A 15,590-nucleotide genomic window follows, 5' to 3' on the forward strand; every position below is an offset into this window, starting at 1 on the left:
ACCAGGAAGCATATGTAGAACCAGATGCAGAACCAGGAGCAGGAACAGGAGCATGCTCCCAAAAATGTGTGTTTTTTCAGGCATTTTATCAATAAAATGAAAGTGACATGCATATTAGTAACCTGTTGAACACAAGATCAAAAGAAACCATGTTTTTACTAAACAATTCCTAACAGCTCCAGGTATCGCTTCAGGTGAACTTCTCTAAACTTCCGAATTGGGATCACGGTACAGAAATACGTTCAATTGAAGAAGAAAAAAAAAACTATTGAAGAGAAACATCTAACAGGGTACTGGTCAGAGCTCTTTTCCAGTAGAGCTTCCACTTCAACCAATGTAAAACCTATTGTTCACAGGAACATTGTCATGCTGGAACAGGTTTGGGGCTCGTAGTTCAAGTGCAGGGAAATATATCGAAAGATATCCTGCACAATTGTGTGACTTTTCCACATACGTCTGAAAAGCTCAGGTGTCAGCTACTGATGGGATGCGAATGCGATCAACACGATGCGATACGATGCAATGGAAAAGATACGATGCTCCGCAATTCAATATGGTACATTCATTCATCCATTCATTTTCTCCCGCTTATCCGTAATTCGGGTCGCGGGGGCAGCAGTCTAAGCAGGCCCCCGCCTCCGACTGCTGCCCAATCCTCATAGCACCGTCCCATTACGGTCCCTCCTGCAGGTGGTGAGCCCACGGAAACTATATGGTACAGTTCGCTTTTATTTCCTCGGATCAGACACACAGCAAATAATCAATTTACCCAAATGTCTTCTGACTTCTAAAGCATCCGAAAGCCCTTTCACAAAAACACGCCTTCGTAAAAAAAGATTTAATAAAAGCAGACGTTCTTTTCCTGTTGTGTCTGCAGGAAGTTACAGCTCTACCTCTGCCATGTTAATCTGTATTCTACGTCACTCTCAAGACACGCCTCCGTCTCCGTAGTGTTGCGATGCGTCGTGTTCACGTAGCAGCGGTGGTGCTGAGAGAACACGCTCGAGTAATGGGTTTAGAGACGAGAAAACGATCCACATATCAAATATTGGTCACAAATTTCAAAAGTTTTTAGTCACTTTTTAAATAATAAAAGTAAAGCGCATTTATTAATAAATATATATAAATAAATCGATGCATCACGTAATTAACTTACGATGGGGATCTTTGAATCTTACCGTCAGTAATATTTGCGCATATTAATCATGGTAATATCCTGAATAATCCTAAATTAGGCAGCCACTTTTTTTTCATGATTCCAAAAAATTCAATAAAAAAAATGTGAAAGTTTTGCCATGAATCAGCGATACATAAGTAACAATACCCTTCGTAACTCTTCAAATCGTAAAAGATTAGACAGTCCGTGTGAAAGCCGTAAACCCTCCGAGCGCATCCAGCTTCCCTCTCCACCCACGCCTCTATCCGTGGGAACTGCAGACAGGAAATTGAGCTCCGAGAGCAGGAAACGGCTCATGAAGGAGGAAGTCGGCGAAGGAAACGCAGAAAAAAAATATACATGGGAGGCTCAAACCTGACCGACACGAACAATATCAAGAGTGAGAGTCTCTCGTTGCAAACCACGACTACAAAGCCTTTTTTTGTTTTCCTGAAACCCCACACAACCACTTCCTGTAAACATCTCCTTCACCACAGGCTCCGCTCAAGTCCATGTTTTTAGCTTTGGAAGCCAAACGACAAGTTTCTCTGTGTCTCGTGGTGAATTTTCTCCCAGACGCTTGTTATGTTTTGGACTGCAGAAGAGAGAGAGCGCAGGGCGAATCGTCCGGCTCGAAAGCGCAGACCATGAGTGCGCTCGAAAAAAATGTCACGTCCTGTCGTCGAAAAAACAAACAGACGCCGTCTAGTTTTAGGAGAACGGAGAAACGGGATTTTGGAGTGTACTTGTGGAGATTCGTTGTTTATTCAGACAGTGAGTAAAGTCAGGTACTGATGTAGGTGAGGTGAGGAGGCCTGGGGGTGAAGTCAGAGTGAAAAATTTATCCAAAAAGTGCTCAAAAGGGTTTAGAACTTTTTAGCATTCTTTAGATCTTCTTTTACAAACTACCACAAAGTTGGGCACATGATTGTATCGGACGTCTTTGGATGCTGGAGCATGAGATTTTGACTTCACTGGAACAAGGAGACCCGGACCTGACAATGCCCCTGTGCACAAAGATCTGCTTCACATAGGTTGGAGTTGAAGATAAAAACCACATCGCCTACATCAGTACCTGGTTTTACTGGCTGAATGAGCACAAACCTTCACAAAATCTGGTGAAAACATCTAATTTCTCCAGAACAGTGAAGCTTATTATAACAGCAAATGGGGAAAAAATTTGGAATGGGACAAAAAGAAGCACGTAATCTTTTGATCAGGTGTCCACAAACTTTATAATATACTTTGAAAACACCAAGGACAGAGTCTGATTTGAGAGAACGTGTGTGTGTCAAGTTTTTATGTGTGTGTGTGTGTGTGTGTGTGTGTGTGTGTGTGTGTGTGTGTGTGTGTGAGCAAATGTCGAGACAAATGGTCTGCGTCCCTCACTGAGCTTTGCCAGCATTCCGGCACCTCCACTTAGTCATGTTGGAGCCTGCGTTATTGTTTCGGGAACAGATGTTCGGCCTGTCCATCCTTCATCGTTTCTCCTTCTCTTTTCCTTTTGCGCTCCATTCCCTTCTATCCCTCGTTCTCCTTACCTCAGCACATTCCTGCAAAGCGGGTCTCGTCCACTCAGACCTGTCACCTCCGATTTCAGACTAACTACATGCCAACACCCCATCCCCCCCCCCCTTTCCTCGCCTCAGGGGAGACGGCTCTAACCTCCACCCTCCAATCGCTCTTTCATGCAGAAATAAAAACCTGACGCATGCACTTGCAACATATTTCTCCCAGGACCGTCTGCGACCTCTCCGATCCCGACGGGCGCTCCCAGGACACGCCTACAAGCTTACACACATACACATTCGCAAAAAAGTTGCCTGGCGAATGTAATTCCCTGTAATTAATCCGCCACTAACGAGACGTTTTTTTAGTTGTTGTTGTTTGTCGCACATGTCTTGCGTGTAACCGCGGAACACGTCGGTCCACTAATACGAGGCGGCCAAAGGAAACATTAATGACTGGCGTCTATAAAAAAAAAAGCCTTAGATGAGAATTATCAGAGATTCACAAGTACTCGGCTTCGTGACTCGACTTGATGAGGGATGAGGGAAAAAAAATCTATAAATGTATAATAGGCGAAGCAAGAATTCCTGAGACCCTGCCACTGTTCGATCAACTGTGAACATTTGAAGCTTAGTGGATCGGAAGGTTGTGAATTCAAATCTCAGCCACGCCAAGCTGCCACTCCTGGGCCCCTGAGCAAGGCCCTTAAACCCCATATATAGCTGTGTGCCAAATGCTGTAAAAAATTTCTGGGGAGATGTTCCACCAGATTCTGGAGTGTGCTTGTAGTAAGGAGGCCTAAGGTGAAAAAAACGTGAAAAAGATCCTCCCAAAGATAGAGAGGTTTGGAGCTCTATAGAGGGAGATCTTTCACTCCAACCCGTGGAAAGCATATCTTCATGAGGCTGGCTTGCAGGAACAGGTTAGAATCTAAGTGACGGGGAAAATTTTATTCAACGCGTCCATGGGTGCCTATACAATTGTGTGCCTCCCACTAACAGTTTGAGGAATGGAAGATCAGTGACTGATGAAGGTGAGGTGAGGTGAGGAGGCCTGGGGTGCAGACAGCATGAAAAATTCATCCATGTTCCATGTTGAAGTCAAAGCTCTATAGTAGGAGATCTTCCACTCTAACCAATTGTGAGGCTTATCTTCATGGAGCTGGCTTTCTGTACATGTCATGTTGGAACAGGTTTGGGTCTTCTAGTTCAACTGAATGGGATATATTATGCTCCTGCACCCACTACAATCGTGTACCATCTCCTCAAATAGTATATTCCATATTTATTCAACCCAATTAAGATCTATCACACCAACACAATCTACACCTATTTATAATCATAAGAGGGTTTTTTTGTGTTGGATTGTGGAGTGTGTTGTTCTTCGACGTCCTTCCACGAGTTCATGGTGACATCTCTTTGGGAGATAAGCTGAAACAAAGCCAGGCTTCTTCTAAGTGGACGACGAGGACTGGAGGTGATAACCAGATGCCGTTACGGTGCCGCGATGTGTACGCTCTCCGGCATGAAGGTCAACGGTTGTCAAATGTGTGTGTGTTGTGTGTGAGAGAGTGTGTGAGAGTAACAGAATGAGAGAGATACAGTGCCAGTATCCTGCCGTTCTTTGGCACTTTTCCATTCCAATCAGAAAGTGTTTTCCTTTGTCCCTGAATACCAAAATCGCAGATTTATGAAAACCTTGTGGAGAAAAAACTAAAAGGGTCTGACATGAAGCACTTCGTAATACATACTACATGATCCTCATAATCACTCCGGTGCTCATGATATTTCTCACTCTACAGTGTTTGGAATATTTTTTAATGGTTTATAATCACACACTTGGTGTCACCGAAATGAACATGGGTTCTTTTGAGTCTGGTTCCTCTCAAAGTTTCTTCCTTATACCATTTAAGGAAGTTTTCCAGGTTTGCTCATAAATAAATCTACGTTCACCAATCAGGCATAAGATTATGACATTATAACATAATGAGCGGTGAAGTGAGTAACACTGATCATCTTCATCATGGCACCTGTTAGTGGGTGGATTTATTTATTGGGCAGCAGGTGATCATTTTGTCCTTAAAGTTGATGTTAGAAGCAGAAAAAATGGTCAAGCGTAAGGATTTGAGTGAGTTTGACGAATTGTGCTAGACGTCTAGACGACTGGGTCGGAGCATCTCCAAAACAGCAGCTCTTGTGGGATGTTCCTGGTCTGCAGTGGTCAGAATCTATCAAAAGTGCTCCAAGGATGGAACAGTGGTGAACTGGCGACAGGGTCGTGGACGGCTGAGGATCATTGATGCACGTGTGGAGCGAAGACGATCCAACAGACGAGCTCCTATACCTCAAACTGCTGAAAAAAGTTCATGCTTTAAAAGCTAGACAGGTCAGAACTGTTTTGGCTGCATAGGGGGACCAGCACAATATTGGGCGGGTGGTCATAATGTTATGGCTGATCAGTGTAGTTCAATTATATTAAAAACATTTGATAATTCTTACATTCTTTTAATCTGCTTGGAGACAAAGTCGATTGTGAAAAGTGCTACAGAATAAACTTGAATTGAACTGAATTAGAAAGTGCTACTAGCTATGATACAAGCTCATGGATTCGCAAGTTCAAGTGAAGGCCAATACAGTGGCGCTAGATGTTCTTCTTCCTTTTTTTATTTTACTCCAGCAGTTACACTCGAGTAAGTTACATATAATTACTTTTGATTACATGTCATTTCCATCCACTCTTTTCACTGTCAGAGGCCATGGGCGGACGTCTGTAAACAGCGCTGAGGTATTGTCATTTGATGTGGTGTAGTGAGGCTGAAAAAAGCAAAGCGAGAAAAATAGGAGAAAAGTAATTGCATTTCTCATGTCTCTTGCCCTAAAACTTCCTCCCAATTTAGATGTTTTTCCTTCCCCACCCACTTCATGGTCCTTCACCACACGGACCAATCCTTCAGGAACCAAGACATCGTTTTTAAATGGCTCGTGAAACGTTACGACACAGGGTGGCTTAAAACGCTTGCAGGAGACCACTACTTTGTTGTATATATATATATATATATATATATATATATATATATATATATATATATATATATATATATACACACACACACACACACTAGTTAGCATGTTTAAAAGAGGCTAAGATGATCCTGATCCTGATCCTGCGGAAGGAGACTGTGTCTTGGTTACAGACCTGAACTGGCGATCAGGAGCGAAAGTTAGCATTCAAATTGAATTTTTGGTCAAATAGTTGTTAATCCTTCAATAACATGTCCTAGCGAAATCTCCTTTATATTTCCATTACTTTCAGGTGTTCCCTCGAGGCTAGAGGAGAAACTTTTTACCCTCTCGCAAAAACAAACAAAAAAGAAAAAGCACTACGTCTTCATAACCCTGTGAGGATCGAGGTCACGTCCTGGCTTTTATATACGTCAGTCAGGCGTTGCCTCGACGCTTCAACACAATCTTTTCTTTTCAAGAGCCCCCAAGCTTCTGACTCGGAGATCGATTGAAGCACAAGTCAAACGACCAACGACACACAGTGTCGATTTTCAAACGACACCATATAGGGGGTTTCAAACGACACCAAATATGACCCAAACTCAAAGCCACACTAAAGGAATAAAGGTGGACTAGGGGTTTAATGGGTATCTCCTCCAGACTGCACCATCATGCACTTTACCCTCCATTCCTATCTTTTTCTCCTTTGTTCTTTCACCCCAAATTTCTGTCCCCCCCCCCTTCTCAGTAGGCCAGGTGGAAGCCACATTTCCTCTGACTGGCAGGAACAGCAGTTCCAGCAGGGAGCAGGCCGAGAGGCTGCAGACAGCAGATGGCTAGAGCACATGTATGCGTGCCAGTTTTCGCCTTGTAGAAAAGTCTCGTACGATCTTCATAAACCTGCTTCAAGACCATTGAACCGCTTCATATCAGGAAGAAAAGCACAATATTTTCATTCTTTGGCGGACACTAGTGTTTCAGGGTCTTGTTTACTTTTTTCCAGCTGTGAGATCAGCCCTGCTGAGAAGTTCTTCTCACACACAAGTGCCTCGTTTTCCTAAAAAAAACACCTCAGAGTTAACCCGCTAGACTGCTGTAATTATCTCTAGAGATCGACATTTACATTTTGACAGACGGCGTTATCGAGGGTGACCTACAATTATCCCATTAATACAGCTGAGCAGGTAAGGGGTTAAGGGCCTTGCTCAGGGGCCCAGCAGGGGCAAATTGGTAGTGCTGGGATTTGAACTCATGACCCACTGAGCATTTTACCCACTGAGCTACCACTTTCCCTGACAAGGAAGTCGGTCACACAGGTATACATGAATCGTTATCAACGATGGTGTATGAAGAAAACAAAAAGCAAAGTTAGCACAATACTAGTGTTTTCTCAGGATAGCCATTGGTATCAAGACTATAACCATTTACTGCAGACCCGAGTACTTTGAGGATTATTAAGGAAGACAGTTTAGTTCAAAAGTTCACACGATGACTGTGGAAAACTTTGTACCATCCATCTCCAGCTACTAACTGTAACTAGCCATTTATAATTATAGCCCAAAGCTAGCTAAATATAAACCAGTATAATATAATCCAATGAAAGATTAAATCTAGCTTAATATCGCAAATTATTCCCAATTCCATGACTTAAAAACAGATGCCAAACGTCTTTGGAACAGCTCGGGCAAAAACCCAAAGAACTATGGTGCTAACAAATTGCTATATCAACAGTTTTAACTGATCAGTCACTAACCTGTTGCTAGTAGCACTCAACTATTGTTACTTACACATGAACTACTAGTACAATTTGTTTTTTTTTTCTGTCAGGTCAATCACTAGCATCTCCTGCATGCTAACAGTTCAGGCCAGATATGCTAATGAGCTTGACAAAAGAGCTAGTTAGCCACGGGTTAGCATTTATTTTCCATATTGTCCTTATAGATCTTATAGACAGTATACAGTGTATGAAGTTACACAATTAGACTGTTGCTAACCCGGCTAGACAGGCTAGACATACACAGCCCAATGAAGAGTTTGGTGAAGTAAAAAAACGTGTAGACGCTGTAAGAAAACGTAAAATCAATTTAGTTCTAACTATATTTGGAGACCGAAAACAGCGTGGCGCTGATTTTACTTTTCTCAAGCGAGACATTTCGAGTGGTGATAATGCGCTCAAACCAAGGCAGGAAAAGAAGTGTGGCTTCTGCATATGGACAAACCCGAGTGTAATCCACTCTGGCACAATGTTGCCCAGCTGAACAGGAACAAGCATGTCGGGTTACGATACCGCTGCCAAAATCTTCACCGTAACCACGAAGGCGTCCCAATTCAGGCTATTAATAGCGTAGGTCCAAAGAACAAAACAGCACCACACCTAGCAAATAGATAACCCTAATGATGATCCACAAAAAGTATCGCTGCACTAAACACCGGTCTCTCAGCTGCACCGGTCTCCAAAGACAACCCGAGGCATTCAGGAATGCTATTCATCAAGGTCAGCTACTTCCACAGGTAATGAACCCACAGTATTCATCAGCTTTACTGCATTCCATTGCATTCCTTTTATAAACCTTCCTAAATTAACATAATATCGCTTTAGTCTTATGATAAACACTTTCTCCTTTGTTCATATTCGTGGAATGTGTGACACTGACACATCCCGAGGTTTGTTTATCCTCTGTTTAGAACACAAAAAAAACAGAAAACTGTAGAAAGCATGGAAACCTCGTTCCACTTGTGAGAACCTCAGGAGGTGATACTGACACTGGTCTTGCATGGGTTCAGAAAATGAAGACCACCTGTGGGATCCATGACAAATAACCTACAGCGTCCGGGAATTTTTATGATCAAGGATTAGGAAAGGAAAAAAAACACTTTTATTAAAAAGAATTGGAACAAAAGTATTGGGACACCTGAGTTTTCCAGAAATATGTGTTTCTTCCTCAAACTGTTCCCACAAACTGTATAGGATCTGGCACCAAATTTTCCCTTCACTTGAATTAGGAGACCAAACTCTGTTCCAGTGTGAGAATGAACCCTGCTCCATGAAAATGGTGGAAGATTGGTATGGAAGATCTCCTGCTAATGCGCTATAAACCCTATTGACCACCATTCGGCGTTTGATACGTAAACAGATTAGTTGGATAAATACCCTGACAACAAATTAAGGCTCTCTTGTTGAGCGTACAGACCGCAGCATGGCCTCGCTTTGTTCTCTTATCGCTTCGATCTGTTTACGCACAGCAAATCCTCGGAGTTCGTCCAACGACAGGTGATGGTTAAAACGTAGCGCCTGTATAAGGGATAAACACCAGTGTGTGCACATCTGGTGTGCACATGCTCCGATTGACCTCTTTTAGGCGTATGTCCGGGGCACCAAAAAGCGACAATGTTTCTATAAATCAGGGGTCTCCAAACTTCTGTGAGGGCCACATATTTTCATATAACCCTAACCCTAACCCTAACCCTATTTTTATTTGATAAGGACCGGGTCGGTCTGTAACAAACAATAACATGGGCCGGAGTGACAACCAATGCTTTTGTGAAGATTTTATAATGATTTTAAAGGTATTTATTTTGTCTCATAATGCTAGATTAGTTTATTATTATTATTATTATTATTATTATTATTATTATTAATTATTATATCTTGTTCTTTACACTACAGACAAATGAACGCCACTTTCCAATAGCTATTTCGCCTATCAAAAGCGCATTATTACTTTCATAAAAAATGTTTTTGTTCATATACATTGCTATTAAAATCTAAACATTTATTTACTTATGCATATGGTTAGTGGGTGAATCTAACAAATAATTAAGCTACGTTAATTATTTTACCAATTTCCGATATCTAGGTTGGATCAAACTTGCCGATTAATCGACCGATTTTGAAAAAAATTAATACTGGATTAAAAACAAACCAACATAAAACTCAAAAAAGTACTGAACTTCATTACAAAAATCAAAAAAAGGTAAAGAATCGTGAAAATGTGTTAAAGGAATCTTAATCTATTTATTAAGAAATATAATTATATAATAAATAAAGTACAAGTCATAAATATAACGCTCTCCGTGCAGAGCGCAGTCTCACAAATAGCATGTGGCATCGGTAAATCGCCTCTAGAGGCCGCTCTCGTAATGACAGCCGGAACCCGGAAAAACTATCGGTATGGATTTACGCAGATAGTTCCAGCAACTATCGGTGCCTCGCCCTCTATTAATAACCAACGAAAAAAATTTTGTTTGAACCCTCATTATCAAATACAGATATGAAAAGAGTAAAACATATATTTAAAATGACATTTTTTAAATATGTCTCTGCCATTGTTACATTTTCCTTCACATTAGAAAGTTTATCGATCAATTCTATCAGATGGTTTGTGAGGTGCATCTACGGGATGACGTCTCGTTTATGACTGTGGAGGATTTTTTTTTAACATTTTTTTTATATTTTTCTCGAAATCCATTATTGATTCTGTCTTCAAAGATCCAAAGTTCTCGCAGAAGAAAAACAGGAGCTGCTTTAAATCAGAGCGTAAGCCGCAGCAGCGCCCGGGCCTCTTTTTTATAGCCGAACGACGAGGATTTTATGGTTCTTCAGGGGGTTTTTTTTGCTCTTTGATCTCTCTGCAGTGCTCAGAACATCACAGCAATGAATCCAGGCAGGTTCAGTGGGGTAACGGTGTAAAGAGAGGGGAAAAAATTGAAAGCATCAACAAGTAACATAGAAACGTCGAGACGGGTGTGGGTGTGAGCCTGAACGCATGTATGATAAGCAAGGGGTCTGAATGAAGGACTGAGGGATGACTGAATAAGAGAAATTGAGGATAAATGAGTAAGATAGGATGGTGTGGAGAGACTTAACAGATAGAGAGAAGCCCAGCAGGGTTGAAACAAAGACAATGGGTTTGATTAATAAAAACAAAACACCCCAGACGGAGCATCTGGAATCATACAGATGCAAATCTGAACCCAGTTTGAATATTTAAAGCCAGAGGGAAAGATACTGTGTGTGTGTGTGTGTGTGTGTGTGTGTGTGTGTGTGTGTGTGTCACAAAGATCAAGCAAGCATTGATTTCTCTACCAACGCTGATCCACCAAATTCCAGCCAAATAATCCAACCTGATGTACTATACTTATAAGACCAAAAGTATCAGGACACCCGACTTTTCCAGCCGTATGTGGTCACTTGAACTAGGAGATCTAAAGTGCACAGAGCCAGCTCCATTATTAAAGATATACTTTCCATGGGTTGAAGATGAAGATCTCCTACTATAGAGCTCAAACCTTAATGAACACCTTTGGGATGAATATTTCATGCTGACTGCACCCCCAGGCCTCCTCACCTCACCTACATCTGGACCTGACTTTACTAACTGGCTGAATGAATCTCTAAAAATCTCCACTAAGCACAACATCTACTGTTACACCTTTTCCAGAAAAGTGGAGCTTTTACGGAGGGAAACGTTCAAAAAGAATCTCACACGACACACACCAATCTCATGCTCAGGCGTCCACAAACGTTCAACCATAGCGTGTTTTTTTTTTTTTTTTAAGCAGAAAGAAAATCAGACTTCCACCAGCAGGGCTGCAGAGCCGGAAGTACATCAGCCCCTTTTTTGAGCACACGCAGCAGATACACCTAGTGCCCTGGCCAAACTGGAGACCCAGGAGACGTTTTCCTGTCGAATGTTAGTTTATGATGAATGAGAGGAAAAAGCTGTAGCCAGGTTTGTATTCTTAAAGCTTCCCGGGGTCGGAATCAATTTTTTCTTTTTTATTTAATGAGGGTTTTCGGATCGAATTTACCTCAGAATCGTGCTCGCGTACAAATTTTCCCCAAGCGAAATTCTGGTGGTCTTAGAAGAAAAGGTGTGTTGCTGATCTCGCGTGTGGAAACACGGACAAGGCATTGATGTGGGACACGGGGCGTAGTGGAACCGGACGATTGATTCGGGCAACAAATCACAAATCAACTTCAATTGAAGGAAAAAAAAATTTTTCCAGTTCAAACACTGATCATACCGAGACCATCCATGGTCAGGCTACGTCTACACTAATGCAGATCAGTTTAAAAACGGTGTTTTTCCGTTACAAAATACAAAATATAAGAAATAAAACGTGAGAAAAAAACGTTATACAGTTGTCCATCGATTTATCTCGCTTTATCGCGATTTTCAGTTTGGCACAGAACTATTACGGTGAATAGTTTTTATGAGTTTTATGTTGAAATAAGGTAATTTATTAACAAAAATATAATTATTCATCATAAAACCACGAAAAACACGTAGCGTTGCGTACGAAATTCGCAGCGCTGGGATGCAGAAAATATACATTATACAGCTGGAGGAATGAGTCTGGCCAATCGGAATGGCCCGTTCATTCGATCTGGGTTGTGATTGGCTCTGAGGTAAAAAAAAAAAAATCTTTTTTTTAAAGGGGCGGAGTTGAAGACATACGTCATTGGATTTAGCCAATAAAAATAAAGAATGCAGTAAACATCTGCATAGGCTACGCTAATATTGCCACTGCTTTGTTTTATTCTATTGTGAGGTATTTTAACGCCGTTCTTATTTTTATTCTTAACGTCAAGCGCAAACCCGACTCACAAAACCAGAACCTCTTTGGGCCTTTCCAAGAAACACCAATGAGTCAGCGTTATGGCCTCTGTGGTTCTTAATCCTCACACGTTTTCCCAGAACGCGCTTCATTCACATGATTACTCACTGGGCGAAATCTGCCACTGTGTTACAGAGCAGTTAAAGATGTATTTACTTTCCTTTTTATTATCTCCACGTTTAATCGGTCGGGGCTCTGAGCCGATGATTAGCCGATGACGCTCTCGAACGCTAGAACGTGGCCTCCAGACACTACGACTGAGAAGTGTTTGTTCAGAGCAAACAATGAGCTCATCGTCAGCACCGACACATTAAATGACATCACCCTCAGAACAGGAAGAACACCTGACAGCCAGATAGCGACATGATGACTGATGAATATGCAAAGAAACACCTTCATTATGTGTCTTTTTGGCGTCACGTCATGTTTTATAATCCTTAATCTTGAATTAAATGACGATTATAATTATTATAATTCTGTTGTATTGATCAATAAGTATTGCTTCAGAATCGATGGTGATTATTTGATGGTAGTTGTACAGCAGCTGTATAATAATTCACTCGCTTTGAACCAATCAGATTAGACAGGCTGGATCTTTTTTGTTTTTAAATCAGGTCTTAAAACTTACTTTTCAAAGATAGCTTTCAGGTGATTCATTTAATTTTATTGTATTATATTTTTTTCACATTTCTATGATGTTTGTTTAATTTACTTATTTTATTATTATTATTATTATTATTATTATTATTATAATATATTTTTATTTATTTATTTATGCATTATTTTTAATGCAATTATTCATATGTTTTGAAAGTACTTTGCGATGATATTATTTTAATTTATTTTCTTTCGTTCCTATTTTTATGCTTTGAAAATGCTTCGAGGTGCAACTTTTAAAGCCGCTATTTAAAATTATTATTCATTTCTAATTTAATTTTATATTATTGCCTGTTTTTATGCTTTGAATTATTATTATTAGGAAAGTGGTAGACTTGGTTAAGACTGATCAGATTACTAATTGAAAGGATAGGGGTTCAAGCCCCAGTATCGCCAAGCTGCCACTGTTGCGCCCTTGAGCAAGGCCCCCAGCTTCCTAACATCATTGGGATATGTGAAGAAAATATTGTACATGTGGTATTTGGCCTATTATTATCCAGGATTTCAAGACTCAGCTTAAAAAGTTAAACTATACCAAATCATCTTCTAGTTACAAAGTGGATACCAAATTGCAACAGGTTTCTGCTTCCTTCCATGGTCAAGAGCGCTCCATTTCCTCAGGATGCATCAAAGATCAACTCTGACTGCCCAACAGTCTATCGATCAGGTCTGCACAACAGGCAAATCAATAGGGTGAATCAACTGCGGCGAACTGATACCGTGTGACCTCTCAGAAGACCTTCGCGAGATCGCGCTGTACATCTTTGACTCGCTCAGGGGGACCAAATAAATCATAACGCTGCTGCGATGGAATTCCATCACGCCATTACGAGAACACATACTGGCTTAATACGAGCCGGTCAGGAATGCTAGCGATGTCTGGCAAACCACAGCTGATTATGACGAAAATGCTACCGATGTCCATTTGCCTTTGGTATGTAGTGTATGATATATTTCATACAACATACACTATACGGACAAACGTGTTGCGACACCTGACTTTTACAACCAAATGTTTTTCTTTCCCATACTGTTACCACAAAGATGGAGGATCACAGTTGTGTAGGACGTCTTTGCATGACATTTTTCAGCACAAATGTGTGCACAAATCCAGCTCCATGAACATTTGGGTTCAAAGTGTTGGAGTGAAAGATCTGCTATAGAGCTCTATATGAGGGACTCAATGTGGAATGGGACGTTCTTATAGTCAGGTGTCTACAATGTACCACTTATGTTCCACCAAACAAAACAGAAAAATGTGTTCCTTTGTTTCAGGACATGAAATTGATCTCATCTTCGTCAAAAAGTAGGACGTTTCCGAGCGACATTCAGAATAAAAGGGTCATGCGTGCAGATACGGTGGTGATAACGCATTTGTTAACCTGGTAACAAGATAAAGGGCCATTAACTTATACCAAAGTGTGTTTGAGCTCCACTTTGGCTACGTGCCATAATAAAAAAAAAAGAGAGAGAGAGCAGGGTTGGTTTCTAGGTAGCCCTCTAAACACTTCAGAAATCTCCTTCCAACCAGGCAACAGTGCATTCCTGAAAGACCGGACTGTCCGAGTAAACGATCGTGAACTGCGATTGAATGTTTTTTTTTCTCCACAATACGATATGTAGGTCGTTCTAATGAAAGGACAGATCTGTTTCACAGCCTGGAGATCAACATCATACCCAAGAACATTGTCAGGACAAAACAGGCCACGAGTTTGCAGATGAATTCAATGCAATTCATGTTTATTTGTATTGCGCTTTTAACAATGAACATTGTCTCAAAGGAGCTTTACGCAGATAATGTGGTGATAGAAACTGAATATGTTCTTTATAAGTGTAAGTTTGTCTCTAATGAACAAGCCGGTGGCGACTGTGGTGAAGGAAAACTCCCTGAGACGGCATAAGTTAGAAACGTTGAGAGGAACCAGACTCAAGAGAGAAACCCATCTTCATCTGGGTTGCACCGAATGTCCATTTATTGCAGATATACGATATTGCGGGGGGCAGTAATGGTGATTAGAAGCAAACTGTAGTCCTGAGTCAATGTTGACATGCAGACTGTTGACATTAACTACAATCCAAATCCATCCTCAAAGCTCCCGTTCTAACTCCGGAATTTCATGGAACCACCCAAGGCATTGATGAGAAACCGTCCCCAGCTGCACAGAGTGACCTCCAACTTCCAAGATTAAACCCTGTTGTGTCTGATTCAAGTCTAGTGTCTTTTATTGTCACTTCCTATTCAAGCTGGTACAACAAAAGTTCCTTCTGGAACATGGTGCTTCGCATGTCCTACATGTCCTACAACATAACCACTTGAGATTGGACCAAACGATATACAGTCAACATACAGTTCTTATCTCGGAATGTCTCGGATACCTGCCTTTTCCAGCCATTTGTGGTTCTTCACCAAACTGTTAGCACAAAGTCGGAGGTGCACAATTGTGTAGGATGCCAAACCTGTTTCAATGTCCCTGTGCACAAAGCCATCTCCATGAAGATCCACTTTCCATGGGTTCCATCTCCCCCTATAGAGCTCTATAGGCTGAATTGTTTGCTCTGACTGCACCCCAGGCCTCCTCACCTCAACTACATGAGTACTGGTGTTTACTCACTAAATGAGCGCAAATCACAAAATCTAAAGAAAC

General features: G+C 41.2%; 1 protein-coding gene across 3 annotated transcripts in view; it reads right to left on the reverse strand.

The window, feature by feature from the left end:
* Positions 1-15,590, reverse strand: part of ccdc120a (coiled-coil domain containing 120a) — a 58,449-nt gene that overhangs the window by 12,871 nt on the left and 29,988 nt on the right. The window lies entirely within an intron of this gene.

The sequence above is a fragment of the Silurus aristotelis genome (assembly GCF_946808225.1).
Source record: "Silurus aristotelis genome assembly, chromosome: 11".
NCBI lineage: Eukaryota > Metazoa > Chordata > Actinopteri > Siluriformes > Siluridae > Silurus > Silurus aristotelis.